This window comes from Camelus dromedarius, chromosome 12, assembly GCF_036321535.1.
Source record: "Camelus dromedarius isolate mCamDro1 chromosome 12, mCamDro1.pat, whole genome shotgun sequence".
NCBI lineage: Eukaryota > Metazoa > Chordata > Mammalia > Artiodactyla > Camelidae > Camelus > Camelus dromedarius.
The window spans coordinates 48,096,129-48,115,288 of record NC_087447.1 but is presented as its reverse complement, the minus strand read 5'-3'; the positions used below and the strand labels follow the sequence as shown (position 1 = coordinate 48,115,288).

At 36.8% G+C, this 19,160-nt stretch overlaps 1 protein-coding gene and 1 pseudogene across 5 annotated transcripts in view; one reads left to right on the top strand and one right to left on the bottom strand.

The window, feature by feature from the left end:
* Nucleotides 1–19,160, top strand: part of FAM168A (family with sequence similarity 168 member A) — a 154,712-nt gene that overhangs the window by 21,664 nt on the left and 113,888 nt on the right. The gene's annotated exons all lie outside the window — the stretch shown is intronic.
* LOC135322672 (protein tyrosine phosphatase type IVA 1-like) lies at nt 8,119–8,632 on the bottom strand (annotated as a pseudogene).

The following is a 19,160-nucleotide window of genomic DNA, read 5'->3' as shown; positions in this document are numbered from 1 at the left end:
TAGTAGATGTTTAGGGCCCTGAAATTTGTCTTGCACAGTTCCTTGCAGGTTTTATAAGTTTGGAGGGTATATAGTTAAAGAGTACGGGATAGCTGCTGAAACAGAGACTCAAAAATTTAGTGGCTCAAACAAAGTAGACATTTATCTCTTACATAACAGTTAAGAAGTAGATCTCTTATGACCAAGGTGGGCAGAAGTTCTGCTCCATGAAATCATCCAGGGATTCAGATTCCTTTTATCTCTTTGCTCTCCCAGGATGATGTCCTCATCTGCATGTTCAAGGATAGCTGAATAACACATTCACCTTCTTGTCATGAGAAGGGAGAAGAGAGAATAGAGAGTACATAGTTGCCTTAAAAAAAAAATCTGGAGGTCATATACATCACTTCTCCTGGCATCTCATTCGTTATTCTTAGAAACATGGAATACCTCATTGTAACACCTGAGATACATGGTTTCTAGCTGGGTCACATGTGCCTCAGTTAAATCTTGGCAGAAAATGAGGATAGGGGAGTGTCTATACTAAAAGGAAGAAAGGGAAACTGGATACTATTATCAGTCTTTTCCACAGAGTTGTAGGTAAAGGGTAATAATAATACAACCCTTCCTCTATCCATTTTTCTCTTTAAACTCATCACAGCCTTTGAGGTAAGTGGTAGTAACCATTTTGCTAGCTAGGAAACTCTGAGGTATTTAGTGACTGGTTTAAAGTCACAGGGTTGGTTTAAAACCGAAACACATTATCTTCTTCCCCAAACCGTCTTCTAATGTGTTTCTTGTCTTAACCAATGCCACCACCATTCTCTCAGAATTTTGCTATTTGGGATTTCCTCAGCTCATATTCCTGCACTCACTAAGTGTATAGGTACTATCATCTTAACATTTCTCAAATCTGTGCCTTTCCTCTCCACAGCTGTTGTCTTTAGCTCAGAATCTCATCATCTCTTGCCCAGACAGTAGCTTCCATTCTTTCTTCTGCTGCCAGGGTCACCCCCAGTGACCCCACTCTTCTCAGCCTGACCTTGCCTGACTACCTACCATCTCTGGGATTTACTGTATGCTGTTACATTGTCATGTTGTTACTTCTGTTTAAATGGTCCTCCTCTTCTCAACTTGGCAAACACAGCCTTACTGTATTTTAAACACTCTAGTACCAGCATCACTTCCTCTATAAAGCTGTTGCTTTCTTTTCCAGGTAGCATTGACTGTTCTCTTTGTACTTACGCCTGTCACAGAACATGTAATACTTCATTGTATTAAAATGTATCTTCCTTGAACCATCAACACTTCGTAATTGCTTGAATGAATGGAGTATATGACTGGTACTTAAGTCCAAATTCTGTGTTTTTCTTTTCATAATGACTCATCCTAAGTGAGTGTTTACGTATTTCTCTGGAGTTACTCCCCAACATCAAATTTGGAGACCTAAATTTCTGGGAACTCTTTCCTTTGGAAGTTAGGAGCAACCTTGCTTGAAAAGGGCTATTTAAACAAATGGGTGCCTTTTTGACATCATCATTGCTGCATCATATGTTGAGGGTTCACATAAACAGTTTAATTTGTAAGAGTCCATCTTTTCAAAAGGTCACACTTTAACCTTAGAATAATCAAATTTGTGGGAAAATTATTTTTCAGTTTGGATTTTGGGGATGTGCTTTATTTAGCTTTTAATGCAGGTTCTGGTAAAATGATTATCTGCGACCTGCAAAATAGATGCCGGGTATTTGGATTTAATTTTATTGATTAAATCAAAGGGGGAAGACTTTTGCTATACATTTTGGAGGAAAGGTAGACAAATTAGAAAAAAATGCATCCTTTTAAATGTAGTTTTATTCTTAAGGTTATTTACAAAGTAAATGAAAATGAAAAAGAAAAAGAAAGAACTTCAGTTTACAATAGGCACAGTTTAGGGAAACATGGTAACATCTTAGCGATGAGTGTAAATTCAACTTGGTCATTATCATATCTGATCACTGAAGCTTACTCACTGTGGATTTAAACCATCTATTTTGGTGTTAATCCTTTAAAATGCAGTTGGTGAATGTTAGCATGATAAAGGGTAATAAAGCTTGAAGTATGGTAGTCATTTGGCCTGGTTTACTTTTCAACTAATTGCATGCAAACTTAAGTGTCTTTGGGAAAAAGGAAAGAGGAATTAATGCTGTAGTCAACTATTTTGATCTCAGCTTGAGCCCTGCACACCTGTCACTGGCTTGGGGAAGTTTTCCTCCATAATTAAGAGCTCCTCTCTCATATTATTACTTAATTGGTTGCCACAAGAGCCTGGTGAAACAATGGAATACTCTTAATTGCATACAAGCTCTTAAAACAAATCACCAGTATTTAATTTGGTATTGTTTTTATAAGCCTTCCCTGGAAACAGCCTTAATCTTCAAGTCCAGAAGGAAATGTAGTCCCTATGTTTTGGAGCATTGAGGATTCTGCTCTTTATAGAAGTAGAAGTTCTATAACACTTTGAAACATCTTTACACAAAGAGTTAAAGAACATAATAACTATTTTTACATGCTGCTTTAAAATTTGATCAGGTGCTTTCCCTTGTTTTATGTTTTTTTTTTTCTGTAATAGTTTCATGAAGAAAGAGTATATTCATGTTTTCCATTTTACAGGTGAGGAAACTTGAGGGTTAGAAAAGTGATTTGTCTGAGGTTATACAATTAGTAAGTGGTGGAGACCGATGCAGACGCCAGACCCTACCTTTTTATGGTACCTCACCTCATGTTGTCTCAATGAGCATAAACTGCATGTGTAGACACGTCACTTTTGTGGGTTTTTCTTGTAATTCTGTTTTGTCATATGGCAATGTGGTCTCAATTTAGCTTAGTGTGTTTGGTACTTTCTCTTTGAGCTTTCAACCTTTACATACACAGTGAAAAGAGGCACATGGTAGGTTGTAGGTGAGGAAGCTGAAGTGCTGGGAAATGACAGATTGTCTAGTTCCATGTTTGGACTATGACTAGCAGAAACAATAGGGTTGGCAGGGTCTTTGTGGTCCTGCTGCTTATGTGGACAAGGCCTTTACAGTATATTTAAGTGCTGAGCAGTTTTGGTAGCTAATTTAAATAAGTCTCTGTGGCAGTCACCTCCATTGATGCCCCAGTACCCATCTTCCTCTCCTTCTATTAGGACCTAGTAGTGGAAAGAGCTCTTGACAGGAAATCAGGAAACCTTGGTTCTGCTGTTGTAGTTGGGTGATTTGCTGCCTGACTTGTTCTCTTCAGGAACAGTTTGGGCCTAGTTCAGGTACACCAGTTCAAGTTTGGTTGGTACCACCTCCATGAAGACTTCCCTGAGTCCCCTGGTGGCCTAGTGCCTTTTTGTTTCTGGATGCTATGACACTTTAACATATCCACTGTAGCACTTATCATTTTGTACTGCAGTTATGTTTCTTTTCCATTAGAACCATACCTCTAACCCTTTTGTCTACCAGACAGCTGCACTTGTGAATCATTTCCCTAAACCCTAAATTTCATGAGAGCACAGTCACAGGGTTCTTTGTGGTAGACATTTGTGTTTTGCTTCTTTAGCTTTCCCCCTTTATCTCAGCAGTGGCCTCAGATGTTGGTTTTAGGAACCACACCTCCTCATTATTTTGACTCATGTGGTTTGGGTAGGAACTTCTTAGCTCTGGTGTACCTGAACTAGGCCCAGGAGAACCAGCACATCCGTATTCCTCTACATACAGTATAGAACCAGCCACAGTGATTGCTTAGGGGTAAAAATATGTTTTAAACCATTCTAAACTGGATGTTTAAGACTTTAATGGGAGTTGCTATAGAACACCCTCTCCCAATCCTGTTGGACTAGAAGGTTAGCTTCTCAAAGGACTAGAAGTTTCTAAGCCTTTTTGCCATCATCAGGAGACTCTGGCTCATGATAGAACCAGCGCTAAAGAGGTGGAGGTGATGACTTTGAGCTCTGAATTGAGGCTCTTCCCTAGTCTTTCCTAATCCTGGGCTTCAGTTAATTAAGTCAGGATTTAGACTTCTTGCTTAAACTAGTTTTGATTGAGTTTTCTGTCATTTAAAATGGAAGGAGTTTTAACTGATTTGTTTCTCTTCTGCACTTAGCATAGTTCATGGCCTAGAATTTGTTAAATGTGTAAGTGATCTCTATGAACACGAACAGGAATTTATTCTTAGTGTCAGTTTCTTTCTTTCTTTCTTTTTTTAATAAAATGAGAATAATAATTTCTGCCCTGCCTGATTCAAAGAGTTTTTGTGAATTAATAGAAGGAAAAGCTTTTTGGTCTCCTTCAGCACTTAGTCTATGCCAAGCAGTTTACCATTTAATTATATAATTGTATATAATGGTTAGTTTGTTTTCTCTCCACTATGTTGTATACCCTCTAAAAGTGGGACTACATCTATACCTATTGTTTCTCCCTAGTACTCAGCACAATCTTGGGACAATAGTGAGCATTCATGAATACTTATTAATCATGACAATAACAACTATAGTTTATTGCATACTTTTTTTAGGCTAGACATTGTGTAGGTATTCTACATAAATTGTAGATATTCTATATAAATTATCTCTAAACCTTACTTAGCTAATAACACTACCTGTTAGATAGCTGTTAGATAAGTAGTGTTGTCTTCAGAAGTTAGGTCATACAGTTAACAAGTGAGAGCTGAAATTTTCTTTTGTTGTTTTTGTTTTGTTTTTGCACGTTTCCACTTTATTGTTCTATTTATCGTTACATGTACTTTTTTTCAATTCTAAATTGAAGTATAGTTGATTAATAATATTTTAGCAATATTATAGCAAAGTGATTCAATTACACACACACACACACACACACACACACACACACACATATAAATCTATTTTCCAGATTCTTTTCCATTGTAGATTATTATAAGACATTGAATATAGTTCCCTATGATGCTGAAATTGTTGGTTGAGTTATGATGGAAAATAAATTGACTAAGCCTTCCATAGCATATACTAGGATGTTTGAGGGGTCTGGCTTAAGTGAATGAATGATAGAGATGAACATCAAGTAAATACTTGATAGAGATGAAATTTTGGTCAGGTATTGCTTCAGAAGCCACCTTCAAGTCTTTTCTTGGCATAGTTTCATTGATTTCACCAATCCATTTTAATTAGTATTAAATAATGAAAGATTCAGAGCCTAGGTATTGGCAATTTGGGTTATGAGTGTAGTATATAGTATGGTGATGCCTCATTGGGAGTACACTAAATGCACCTTCCCTGGGTCCTTTGTGAATTAATGCCTTGCAGATATGCTTGACTGGAGCCCAGCCTGCCAATAGGTAACTTGTAGTTTTTAATGAGCTTTAAAGTCAGAAACCAGATTAAGCAAACAGGACAGAAATAGACTCACAGACAGAGAATACAGACTTGTGGTTACCAGGGGGGTGGAGGGTGGGAAGGGATAGACTGGGATTTCAAAATTGTAGAATAGATAAACAAGATTACACTGTATAGCACAGGGAAATATACACAAAATGTTATGATAACTCACAGAGAAAAAAATGTGACAATGAGTGTGTATATGTCCATGAATGACTGAAAAATTGTGAACACTGGAATTTGACACAACATTGTAAAATGATTATAAATCAATAAAAAATGTTAAAAAAAATAAATAAAAGCTAAAATGGGTGAAGAACAAAAAAAAAGAAAGAAACCAGATTAAGCAAGAAATTAAATGGGAAAAACCCAGCTTTACAGACTTAATTCTGTGATAGAAAATACTTTCAACTTGAAGCAAGCCATCTGAACAGACCAAGGAAAGAGATGATACTAAGTATTGAGGACCTTCTAGATGACTTGCATATATTGTCTTATATAATCTCCAAAAGAGCCCTTCAGGGTAAATACTACTCTCCCTAGTTATGATGAGGGTAAGAGAGATGAATAGGGGTCATTCAACTGTAAATATTTCCCTGTAATGTTTTAAATGACAGTGTGTCCCAAAATTGCAGCATTGAACCTCAAAGCAAGAATCATGTAAGAGAAAAGGATACCTAAATTATCCACAAGAACCCATTTGTATTGTACAAAGTGAGTGAAGTGTCACTTTTTACCCCTTGGTTAAATTATACAGATATAAAAAGTAAAGTCATTTCAGTAATGGAAGGAGGCCTGATAAAGACCTTGGTTTATGGATTTTTTTTTTCAAGTAAATGGCTCTGCCGTTTCCAGTCTTACATGCCATAATTTTAGTATACTTATTAGAGATATAGTAGGGCTTACCAAATGTGTATGGTCTTTGGTGTATTCATTCCACAAAGGATTTAGGATGCCTAACAACAGTAACTAATAAAATAATGTAAAAAAGGAAATTATTCAGTACTAATGAAAATGGAATAGTATGTGTCTCCTCACTTGCTCTGGGTGAGCTACAAATTTACTTCTGAATTTCCTAGAAACTGAGGAAAGAATGATGATTTTTAAAAGGAGAAAACAAGACAGTTCTTTTGGGAAAGCAGTTTAACATTTAACTGAGTTTACCATTCAGACATAGAGAGCAGCACAGACATAGCCATACTGGCATGAAATTTGAACCAAATATTCTTTGTTTACTACATGTTTTAGTCCATTTTTAATACAATACCTTCTTGTAAGGTCTTTCTCATAGGGGAGATGGATTACAGTGTGCAAGCTACAGTTTAAACTAGTATAGGGTAAGTTCACAAAGGTGAGATTAATCCATACTTCTGTCATTGTAGGAGCTTGAAGGAGAGGGAGACCACTTTTGGCCTGAGTAATTAGAAAAGACTTAGAAATTTACAGACGTTCATGATACATCAAGCTCACCTCCCTTCTTAGTTTTTATTTAATTTATTTTTTAGTATTTTTTGATGATAAATGCATTTCACTATTTACTTAATGTTTAAGCTCGCACAGTAGATTTTTACAAGCTGGTAAACACTGACAAATTATTTCTCCCATAGAACTATAACTGTGTTCCTGGACAGTATAAACATATTGCTGAACTAACGTTAATACACATCACTGTTTTATCACTTACATAATAAAGCAAATTGTCAAGTGTCTAAATATTAAGTTACACAGCTCAAAAGGCATATAAAATATTAAATGTCTGCTCAGTTCATTAGCAGAAACCCACTTTTTTATGCAGGAGAGGTTGGAAATCACACTTCAAACAAAAATAAGTTGGTAAACAACTTCAAATAAGTATGGGAAAAATTACAAGAATTTCAGAAATTTTATGATTAGGAGTTGTTTTAGCTACAATAACAAAGTATTTCTACCTTTTAAAAATATTTACTAAATTAAAGCACATACTCTACATGTTCTGCACAAGTAAAAGGCAACATTTTACTAAAAATACTTAATAGCCCCCTCCCATTGTTTTCTCAGGCCCTCCCTGTAAGTTGCACCTCAAAGTGCAACCATTAAAAATAACTGTAAGGCTTTTTTGTCTGGAGACATTAAAGACATGTGCTCTGTAAAATGTAGATTTTTTAAATGGAGGTTTTCTATAGCATAAAATGAGATTTATAGAAAGGCATTAAATAATCACTGTAAGACTTGGTTAATAAAAAGAAAAAAATGGAGCAAATCTGATGTATACTGGTATGATGTGGGAGATGTAAACATACTGTGAGCAAATAGCCATATAAGCCCTACTTTTCTGTTTGAAATGATGGAAGGAACAAACCACATAAGTTCCAGAATCTTCATAGGCCCTGGGATTTTAGTTCTATATGGTACTAAAAATATACAAGTATTGTGCTGGGTATTTTGGCACCTAATCTTTCTAAATTTCTTAAATATTGATAAGATTCTGGCATGGAAACAGATTTAATGACGTAAGTGAATACTGCATGATTTCAGGAAAGGTCAGTTGGTACAAATGATAAGCACATTTTAAATGCTGAACAGCAAGAATCTTTTGCTAAGTGTCCAGATAGGTTGATCATAACCCAGAAGTAGAGGTTGTAATTCTGCCAGGTTTGTGGCCTGGTAAAACTGCTTTTCAAAACTCCTCTGGAAGCTTCGTTTAACTTATTCACCAAGCCAACGTGTTGGCTAATATGTACGACAGATTCGGGCCTATCTCAGGTTCCACTTTCAAAGCAATGGCATCAGGCACCCCAGTTTTATTGAATGCAACAGTTGTTTCTCTGACCGTTGGAGTCTTTGAAGTGCAACTGCTTTTAGGACGATACTTCTCCAAATACAAAATCTACTTGCTGTTAAAAGCTCCATGCCACTTTTGTCTTGTGAACTGAAATGCATCTTCATATTTCATTCCACCTTCAATTAGTGCTAGAGCGACAAGCACTGGCACTCTCCCAAGGCCTGCAACACAATGAGCAGCAATTCAGCAACCAAAGTCTTCAGGAAACTTAATTTTTACAAGACTTAACCAATCATCAACAATCTGGTTAGATGGTGGTGCACCATCATCAAAGGGCAATCAAGAACACGGATGCCTTTTTTCTCCACAAAAGTAGTGTTGTAAGTTGCTTCATATACTCTCACTATGGTGGTGACTCCATACTTCTTAAGTTCCTCAGTAAATTTAAGGTCTCATTAGTTGGATTGTATGTAATAAAAAATCTTGTTCTTGTATGTGAATTCTACAGGAACTGGGCGGTTCATTTGAGCCATGTTAATTTGGTTAAAAAACACTCCATAGGGTTGTGAAAGAATTTTAAAAATTGAATGCAGAAATGATGCAAAGAAACGGAATCTACTTCAACATACTCCACTTGAAATTCTCAGTGCTTTTGAGTATGAAGTTGGGAGTAAGGAAAAATGAAATGAACCTCTTAACAAGAAGCAGCAATTCTTCAATCCAGTAATACTGAGGCAATAAAAAGAAAGTGCACTGAGGTTTACCCCATCCAGGTCAGAACTCTTGTGAAAAATGTTTTGTGGATTTCAATTCAACACTCTGTGTCCAGGTTAACCACTCTTATGGGGGCTTCTTGGTGGAGTAGTAATGATTTTCTACAGTTCGCTTGTCTGCATAGAGGTTGTCCTGTGCCTGGCTGGCAGTAATCTCCACTGTCCTTCAGAAACTCCATAAATATGTGACCGCGAACACCACAGAAAGCAGTATGTCTACTCATTGAAGATTGTGGCCTAATCGTATAGCTTGTCCTGAGGCGGTGGCGACACAGGTAGCGGCAGGGCAGAGATGGCAGTGGTCGTCTCAGGGCCGCGGGGGTGGCTTCGCGGGTGTTGGCAGAGACACTGGACTTGATCTTGCCCCTTTCTTAGTTTTTAGTTAAAACTGCTTAATCTGATAATCTTAGTGGTTCACTATCCTCAGTGGCTTATACTGGAAATACCTTGAATTTTGGAATCAAATGGATCGGGTTGCTAATCTTGGCTCTCTTCCTTACAGAGTAACTTTGTGCAATATAGGTACTATGATGAGCAAAACCAGATATAGTTTCCATAAACTTATGGAGCTTACAGTCCAGTGGATGATACATTGATCAAATGATCATGCATAATGAAAAATTATAATTGTGGTAAGTACTACCAATTAGTGCTTCGTGTTGCTCTCAGTAAACGTCACGTGGGAATCTGACCTAGTCTGAAAGTTCTGTGAAGGTGTCTCTAAGGAAGTAATATTGGATGTGAAGTCTGAAGGATGAATTGAATTTTCTAGGGGAAGACAGGGTGGAGATGGTGAGTAGAGTCTTCTAGGTAAAGGGAACAGCATATGTAAAGCCTCTGTGACAGAAAAGAGTTTGGCATATTTGAGAAAGTGGCATAAGGACAGCCTGTCTGCAATGCACAGAGCTAGAGGTTGGGGCAGAAGTAAAAAACATAGAGGACTTGATGTTTTTCTTTATACTAAAAATAATTGAAAACCATTAAAGGGTTTTTTTTTCAAGTTACCATAAAATATTGGCCATATTCCCTGTGCTGTACAGTATATCCTTGTAGCTTATTTATTTTATACATAGTAGTTTGTACCTCTTAATCCACTACTCTTACCTTGCTTCTTCCCCCTTCTCTCCCCCAACTGGTAACCACTAGTTTGCTCTCTGTATCTGTAAGTCTGTTTCTGTTTTGTTATATTCGTTTGTTTGTTTACTTTTTAGATTCCACATATAAGTGATATAGATTCCAGTATTTGTCTTTCTTTGTCTGACTTACTTCACTAAGCATAATGCTGTCCAGGTCCATCTGTATTGTTGCAAATGACAAATTTTCAGTCTTTTTTATGACTTGAGTAGTATTCGTGTGTGTGTGTGTGTGTGTGTGTGTGTCCGTCCCACACTTTCTTTATCTATTCATCTTTATTTTTTAACCTGTTCATCTTTTGATGGTTAGGTTGCTTCCATATCTTGGCTGTTGTAAGTAATGTTGCTATAAAGGGGTGCATGTAACTCTATGAATTAGTGTTTTCATTTTCTTTGGATGTATACCTAGGAGTGAAATTGCTGGATCATATGGTAGTGCTATTTTTAGTTGTTGGAGGAACCTCCATACTGTTTTCTATGGTGGCTGCACCAATTTACATTCCCACCGACAGTATACAAGGGTTCCCTTTTCTCCACATCCTTGCCAACATTTGTTATTTGTGGTCTTTTTGATGATAGTTATTCTGATAGGTGTGAGGTGATATCTTACTGTGGTTTTGATATCCATTTCCCTGATGATTAGTTGAGCATTTTTTCATGTGCCGGTTGGCCATCTCTGTTTTCTTTGGGAAAAATGTCTGTTCAGGTCTTTTTTAAATTAGGTTGTTTGGCTTTTTTTTTTTTTTTTTAATTGAGTTGTATGAGCTCTTTATATGGTTTGAATGTTAAGCCCTTATTGATTATATCATTTCCAAATATTTTCTCCCATTCAGTAGGTTGTCTTTTCATTTTGTTGATGGTTTCCTTTGCTATACAAAACCCTTTTAAATTTAATTAGGTCACATTTGTTTGTTTGTTTTCTTTTATTTCCTTTGCCTTAGGAGACAGAGCAAATAAGATATTGCTGCAATTTATGTCAGAGTGTTCTGCCTGTGTTTTCTTCTAGGAGTTTTCTGGTCTTAAATTTAGGTCTTTAATCCATTGTGAGTTTATTTTTTATATGGTGTGAGAAATGTTCTAATTTCATTCTCTTACATGTAGCTGTCCAGTTTTCCCAGCACCACTTATTGAGGAGACTGTCTTTTCTCCACTGTATATTCTTGCCTCCTTTGTCATAGATTAATTGACCATAAGTGTATAAGTTTATTTCTGCGCTCTCTAGTCTGTTTCTTTGAGCTTTGTGTCTGTTTTTGTGCCACTACCACACTGTTTTGATGACTAGCTTTGTAATATAGTTTGAAGTCAGGGAGCATGATACCTCCAACTTTGTTCTTTTTTTCTCAAGATTGCTTTGGCCATTCAGGGTCTTTTGTGTTCCCATATGAATTTTAGAGTGATTTGTTCTAGTTCTGTGAATAATGCCTTTGGTATTTTGATAGGGGTTTCATTGAATCTATAGATTGCCTTGGGTAGTATGTTCATTTTAACAATATTAGTTCTTCCAGTCCATGAACATGGTATATCTTTCTTTGAATTGTCTTCAATATCTTTCATCTGTGTCTTATGGTTTTCTGAGTACAGGTCTTTTACCCCTTTAGTTAATATTACTTATGGCTATTTTATTCTTTTTGATACAATGATAAGTAGGATTGTTTCCTAAATTTCTCTGATAGTTCGTTGTTGTATATTAATTTTGTATCCTTCAACTTTACCAAATTTATTGATGAGCTCCAGTAGTTTTTGGTGGTGGCTTTAGGATTTTCTGTGTATAGTATCATGCCATCTGCAAACAGTGATAGTTTCATTTCTCCCTTTCCAATTTGAATTCCTTTTGTTTCTTTTTCTTGTCTGATTGCTCTGTTTAGGACTTCACATTTAAGAGTTTTATGCAACGGGGAATTGCATGATCAGAATTTGGAAAATAGCACTTTAACTGCCATGTAGAGAAGGGATTCTAGAGGAGTGTAAGTCAGTGCAGGTATGCTTTTGCACAGATACAGTCCCTGTGAGAGACTACCATGATAGATGGTAGGCAGAGATGAGAAGAAATGTAAGAGATATATTTTAGGTTGAATTGATAGAACTGTGTAATGGATTACATGTTGGGGACAAAGGAGAAGGAAGTGATAAGGATGACTCCCAAGTTCCTGGCTTAATAACTGGGAGGTAGATGGTGGTACCTTTCACTGAAATGAGGACACTGGAAAAGGACTGGTTTGGGATGGAATATTATGATTCAGTTTTGGACATGTTGAATTTGAATGACTTTAAAACATTGAAGGGATGATTTTGAGTAGGCAATTAGATAAACACGCCTGGAACTTGGAGAAAGGTAAGGGCCAGAGAAAAATTGACTGTATGTTTGGCTTTTAGATTGTAAGTAAAGTCATGGATGTGGATTAGATTGCTTAGGGAGAGAGAATAGAGTGAGAAAAGAATAGAGAATAGTATAGTCTTGAACATTTAAACATTGGGCAGAAGAGGATAATCTTGGAAAGCAGACAGAGAAGTAGGAGGAAAACTAGGAGAGTGTACTGTTCAGAAGCCAGGGGATTCAATAAGGAGGAAATGAACCAACAGTGCTAAATGATGCTGAGAGATCAAATAAAAATAAATACTGTTCATTGGATTTGTTCTTGTGAAGGTCATTTATAACTTTAGTGAACTATGGTGAAGGGATTAATGGGGGATTGTTTAGTTAATAATTTATTTCATTGAAAAACAATGTTAATCTGGAAGAACGTTATTGATCATCTAGTTGAGTGAATTAAAAAAACATCTTTTTAAGCACTAGAATCCTTTTTCCACCAAATGTTACTTGAGGCTCAATACAAAGAGATTAAATGAGTTGAAGTCCCACTTCAACTAGAATAGTTGAAGTGGGACTTAATAACACTACTCTTTTGTATCCCCCTTCTGTTTACTTCTTGTCCTGGCTACCTTTTCATAACCTGTAGTTCTCTGAAGACCAGTTTGAAAACGCTTAACTAGGTGGTCTCATTACTGAAGAGGAAACTGCAGGCTGGGGAGAAGCAGTCCCTTAGCAAAGCTTACATAGCAGGCTTTAAGTTTAGAACTAGTATTAGTATAGTACTGTTACTAAAAATAAAGTCTCTAGATCTTCTTCCGGATCAGTCTCCCCAGATTCTGGAATCTGGTGGAATGTCTGTTCTCTTTTCCCTGGGTTAGCATTTCTGACCCCTTGAGTCTTCAGGGTTCTTATGACATGAAGAAAACATACTAAGGTAGGTCTGCAGGCAGTCTGCTTCTCTCATTGTTTCATATCAGTATCCTTAACATGATGTGCACTGTGGTGGTTGTGTGTTTGCCAACTTCCATCCGACCCCAAGGAATTAGTTTGTCACCTGGTCATGGTAATCCCATGCCTCTTGCCAGTGAATGATTTAGGAGTGGGTATGTGCCCACAGTTTGGCCAGGGAGACATGAAGGGAATGCTGCTGGAGACTTGAGAAAAGTTCTTGGCTTAAATGAACAAACGAAAGAAGATACAGAAAGGTGACCTCTTTTTCTGGTGTATATTTTCTACTGCTTATTTACTTAGACTAAACTGTACTGGTTTGGTCAAATGGAGATACTAATACCAATCTCTCAGAGTTGTTGTAGGAGTAAATTATTTAATGTGTTTGGAAGTGTCTGAGAACTATAGAGATGTTAGTTGGTTCATTTGATGGTAGATCACCCAGCAGAGCTAGGTAAAGGAATGGGCCTCGGGATTGGGATGTTTTGAAAAGTATATGGAAGAAAAATAGATCTTACATAAATTAGCCTTGAACTTGGTGGTTGGGGGAATGGGAGAGAATGAGGGAAACTGGCCAGAGGGAATTGAAACTAGTAATGATTTCTAGGGCTGGTCTGGGGGAGGAAAGGGAGTGAGGGTTATTAATCAGTGAAACATTGTTAAGCAACAGTAGTATCTTGGGCAGTGCCCCTGGAGTGTTTGCTCCCTTGGAGGAAACATTGATGACAGTTGTTCCAAGTGTCTGTCCTTCTTGGTCAGTTTTGGGGCTGAAAGACCTGTGGTGAGCCACTTGTCTTTCTTCCTCCAGTGGCTCAGTGCCCAGAGCATCCCCATCAATGGCCACTGGGGATTACCTAGAAAAGTATTTGATAATGACTCAATCTAGTACTCCTAGCTGATAACTTCTAGCAGAGCTGGAGAGGACAATTCACAGGCCTAGGACCCAGTAGTAGCACAACAGAGGTACCTGGTTGGGAAGAAGCTAGCTTTTTTTTTTTTTTGAGATGATTGATCACTCCTCAAGGGTTTTGGAAACATAGACCTAGTTTCAAATTTCAACTTTACCATTTGTGTCTGTTACCATCCTAGATGAGTTAGTATGAAAATAGAATTGTAACATTTACCTTTCAGGGTTACTATTATGATTAGAGGTAACGTTTATAAAGCTCCAACCATAGGGCCCCATGCATATTAGGTGTTCAAGTAAATGATAGTTTTGCTGTACTAACAAAAACGAGGTTAAATCAGTGAGATTGTGTTTTCATAACACATCTCTCATATTACTCATGGATTTGCTTGTTTGTGATCCCTTGGGGGTTCTATGCTTAGTATTTGTTTTAATTGGGAGTCAGTTGCATGTAAAATTACTAAATTGGATGTAGATGGAAATGGAAGTTGAAGGGAGGGATGGAGGAGACATTGCTATTTGCCTTTGGCTCCAAGCTCCTAAGAGTTGGCCTTAGTCTTAAAGAGTTATTCTCATACTTCTTTATCCTTTTTTCCATTTTTTAAATTTTTCCCATTGTTTTCTTTTAAGTAATTTTTTTTTGCTTTTTGTAAATTTTGAAAAATTGTGGTTAAAATGTATACTAATATAAAATACACTGTTTTAACCATTTTAAAGTGTACAGTTCGGTGACCTTAAGTACTTTCACATTGTTGTGCAGTCATCCCACCCATCCCACCATCTATCTCCAGAACTTTTTTCACGTTACATAACTGAAACTCGTTAAACAGTAACTCCCCATTTCCCTCTCCTTCCAGCCCTCAGCAACCACTCTTCTACTTTCTGTCACTGTGAATTTGACTACTCCAAGTACCTCTTACAAGGGGAATCATGCAGTTCTTGTCCTTTTGTGACTGGCTTTTACTTAGCATAAGGTCTTCAAGATTCATCCATGTTGTAGCATGTGTCAGAATTTCCTTCCTTTTTAAGGCTGAATAATATTCCATTGTATGTATATACCATTAAAATCCATTCATCTGTCAGTGAACACTTAGATTGCTTCTAGCTTTTGGCTTTGCTTTTTAATATAACAGCAAGTCCTCTCCCCCTTTTTCTTTTTTCTTCACAGATATTTATAGAGCACCTTCTTTGTGCTCAATATTTTTAGTATTGGAGACATGGCAGTGAGCAAGACAGGTGAAGTTTTTGGAGCTTACATTCTGCTGATGAGAATGGTTCCTTCTTTGGAAGCTTTGCAGGGACTGGTGCTTTGATTCACAGAGTTTGTGTCAGACCAGAGTTTGTATCAATAGTGTGCTACTATCTTTTTTTTTTTTTTTAACTTTTTTTTATTGAGTTATAGTCAATTTACAATGTTGTGTCAAATTCCAGTGTAGAGCACAATTTTTCAGTTATACGTGAACATACATGTATTCATTGCCACATTTTTTTTTCGCTGTGAGCTACCACAAGATCTTGTATATATTTCCCTGTGCTATACAGTATAATCTTGTTTATCTATTCTACATTTTGAAATCCCAGTTTGTCCCTTCCCACCCCCTACCCCCTTGGCAACCACAAGTTTGTATTCTATGTCTATGAGTCTGTTTGTGTTTTTGTTTTTTTTTTTAGATTCCACGTATGAGCGATCTCATATGGTATTTTTCTTTCTCTTTCTGGCTTACTTCACTTAGAATGACATTCTCCAGGAACATCCATGTTGCTGCAAATGGCATTATGTTGTCGGTTTTTATGGCTAAATAGTATTCCATTGTATAAACATACCACATCTTCTTTATCCAGTCATCTGTTGATGGACATTTAGGCTGTTTCCATGTCTTGGATATTGTAAATAGTGCTGCTATGAACATTGGTGTGCAGGTGTAGTGTGCTACTATCTTAAATGTCCTTGCTTTTAGACCCCTTCTTCTTTTGTGTCTCAACTTCGGCATCTTTTCTCAGAGACCTTGTATGAGTCCCTAGGCTGAATTGGTTGTTCCTTCCTGTGCTAACCACCCTTTACTTATCTTTACCATAATGCTGCTTAACTGTCTCTTCTAGTGGAGTGAGCTCCTCCTGGGCTGGTGCCCTTGTTCATTGGTCCATGTGTGGCTGCTTGGTCCTTTGGGACAGGCCCCTGATGACTTCTGCAACCACCTCTTTCACCACTGCCTGCCTTGCACTTTGTATACTAATAGGACTGAAATGAATGTCATTTCCCCAGACATGTTAAATTATTTTTATTCTCTGGGCTGTCCCTTTTTTCTTAGAATACCTTTCTCCCCTTTCTCCAGGTTCACTGCTTTCTCCTCTAAATTAGTCATCTTCCACAAAGCCTTTCTGGACCCTCTTTAGACTATTTTGCCACATTCTTGCTGCTGGCTTCCACCATGGTCTTTAAAACACTGTATGGTAATTGATGGATTCCATGCTCTCAAGGAACTCACAGATTTTAGCACTAGGTATTAGCTGGATTTCTGCCATCTTCTTCAGTCATCAAGCTTCATTCCTCACCTCAATCATTGAACTTGGCTCTACTAATGACATTCTAGAATGAAAGTGACCTGGGAATATGATTGGATTTCCTCTTTATTGCTTGCCCATTGTGTTTCACTCATGTATTTGTGTCAGTTCTCATTAGGATTAACATAATCCTTTTGTACAGAAATAATATGCCTTTTACATTCTTCTCATCTAGCAGAGATTCTAGACATCTTGATCAATTCTGATAGTATTTAATATTCTTACTTTTCTTCTGTAAATCTCCACCCTGTGGTTTTTTGAAAAATACCTATTATGTAAAATTTGAAAACTTGGCAATGTCTCCCTATATCCTGTTCTCCCTATATCCCACCATGCAGAAATTAACTTCTAAAATTTTCAGCATTAAAAATAAAGTTTTTTCCTACTTTATAAAGATCATACTATATATATAATTTTGTGGAATGCTTTTTAATTTAACATTAGATTTATAAGTATTTTCCAGTTTCAGTTAAATGATTTTGTTCAGCATCAGTTTTAATGAATGTATACTATTGCATTGCATGATATGATTTATTTACTCATAACCTTATTGTTGGACATTTAGGTTACTTTCCATTTTTGGGTATTATAACACGGTGATAAGTATCTTTGTAAATTGTGGTCTTTATTTTTTGATAGCTTTATTCAGATAAAAATTTAGAAATACAGTAATTGGGATAAAGGCATAAATTTTTTTAAGGCTCTTGCTATGTACTGTCAAGTTGTTCTCCTAGTTCATTCCAGGGACTCAGTAATTATTTGTTAAATGAAGGCGTAAATACACCCCAGAAAGACTGTCCCTAGTCATGCTTTCAACAGAGGAAATGAGTACCTGTAACCCCCATACCACCTTTCATATTTGACCCTCTAAGTGTCCTCTATTCTTATTTGTTCATAGTTAGGGTTTTATTCTCCTGTTAGTTTTAGATTTACTTGCTATCTCTATCTACAGGTAAAACTCTGTAGGTCAAGTAAAATCAGACATTGACTTTCTCCTTATTTGGTCATGTTCCTTCTCACCCTTCCATCATTAATTGAAAGTGTATTCTGACTCGGGGTATCTTCTTGCAACCACAGAGTATGGAAGAACTTGACCAATCTCATACATATGCAGAGAGTGCAAGCCCTAGTAGAAGATAGTTTAGAACTAGTTTCTAAGAGACCAAAAGGAATTCTAAGTTTCTATCCTAGTTGAGTGATCTTAACCCTTAATCTCTCTGGGACTCTTTCTTATCTGTGAAACAGACCTACAAGAATACTTTCCCTACTTACCACACAGGCTTGGTAGGATTAATCAATTTATAAAACAAAACAATCTTACTGAAGGGTCGCCGTATGAAGATTGTGTGATAAATTCAGAGAGATGTCTCTCTTGTCATAGAACTATGATATCTTCAGTTCATTCATTCAACCAGTCATCCATTATTTATTGAACTGGCCAACATGTATTTATTGAGGTTTTATACTAAGTATTAGATGGGGAGGAAGACAGCAAATAAATTGTAATTCAGTTTTGGTAGTAACAACAACAGCAACTAACACTTTATGATTGCCTGTTATGTGCCAGGCACTGTTTTAAGCCCTTTAGCTATATTAATTCATTTAATCCTCATATAAACTTTTAAGGTAAGTGGATAATTATTGTTATATACAAATTATAGTGAGGTACAAAGAAGAGTGTAAAAATATTACCATTTAGTGAATACCCATATGAGCCAGGTGTTCTATAGATGTTTTATGTATATCTTCTTTTATCCTCACCACAACTCTGCAAAGTTGGGTATTTCATTTTATACATGAGGAAGAGAGTCTCAGGAAGATTAAGAAACATGTTAAATTTGTACTGTTTGTAAGAGGTATAGTTGGAATCAAACCCAGTTTTAGTCCAGTTCCAAAGCCTTAGTTCTTAAGTTTGTTGGTACAAGGCAGGAGGAGAGGTAAAACTGTAGGCTAAAAAAGAACTGTGGGATCCAAGACATCCTTTGCCTTTTAAGAGAATTGGAGGTGAACTGAAAGATGGTTTCTTTAAATTGTGAGATTGTGTCTCCCATTTCGTTATATGTCCCCTCCTCTCCAGGACAGACTTAGTAATCCTTTCATACCAGCATGAGTATGTAGGTACTTCCTAAGTACTGTACTTGTGGCTCTTGCTGTTGATGGCACATGGCAGTTCTGAATGCTTTAGCCAAGTGTCTAATAACTGAAAATGCTATATTCATTCAGGACAGCTGCACCATGTAACCAGACGGGATTTTAAATTGGTATGTTCATATGAAAAAAAAACTAATTAAAAAAATGTTAATTTGCAACCTGATGTTGCCATGTTAGAATTTCCTAATTTTTTTTCCTCCAATGAAGAATAGGAAATGTTTCATTAAACTCCTGTTAAATTGTTTATACTTGTTGCGCAGTGCACAGATGTGCTCA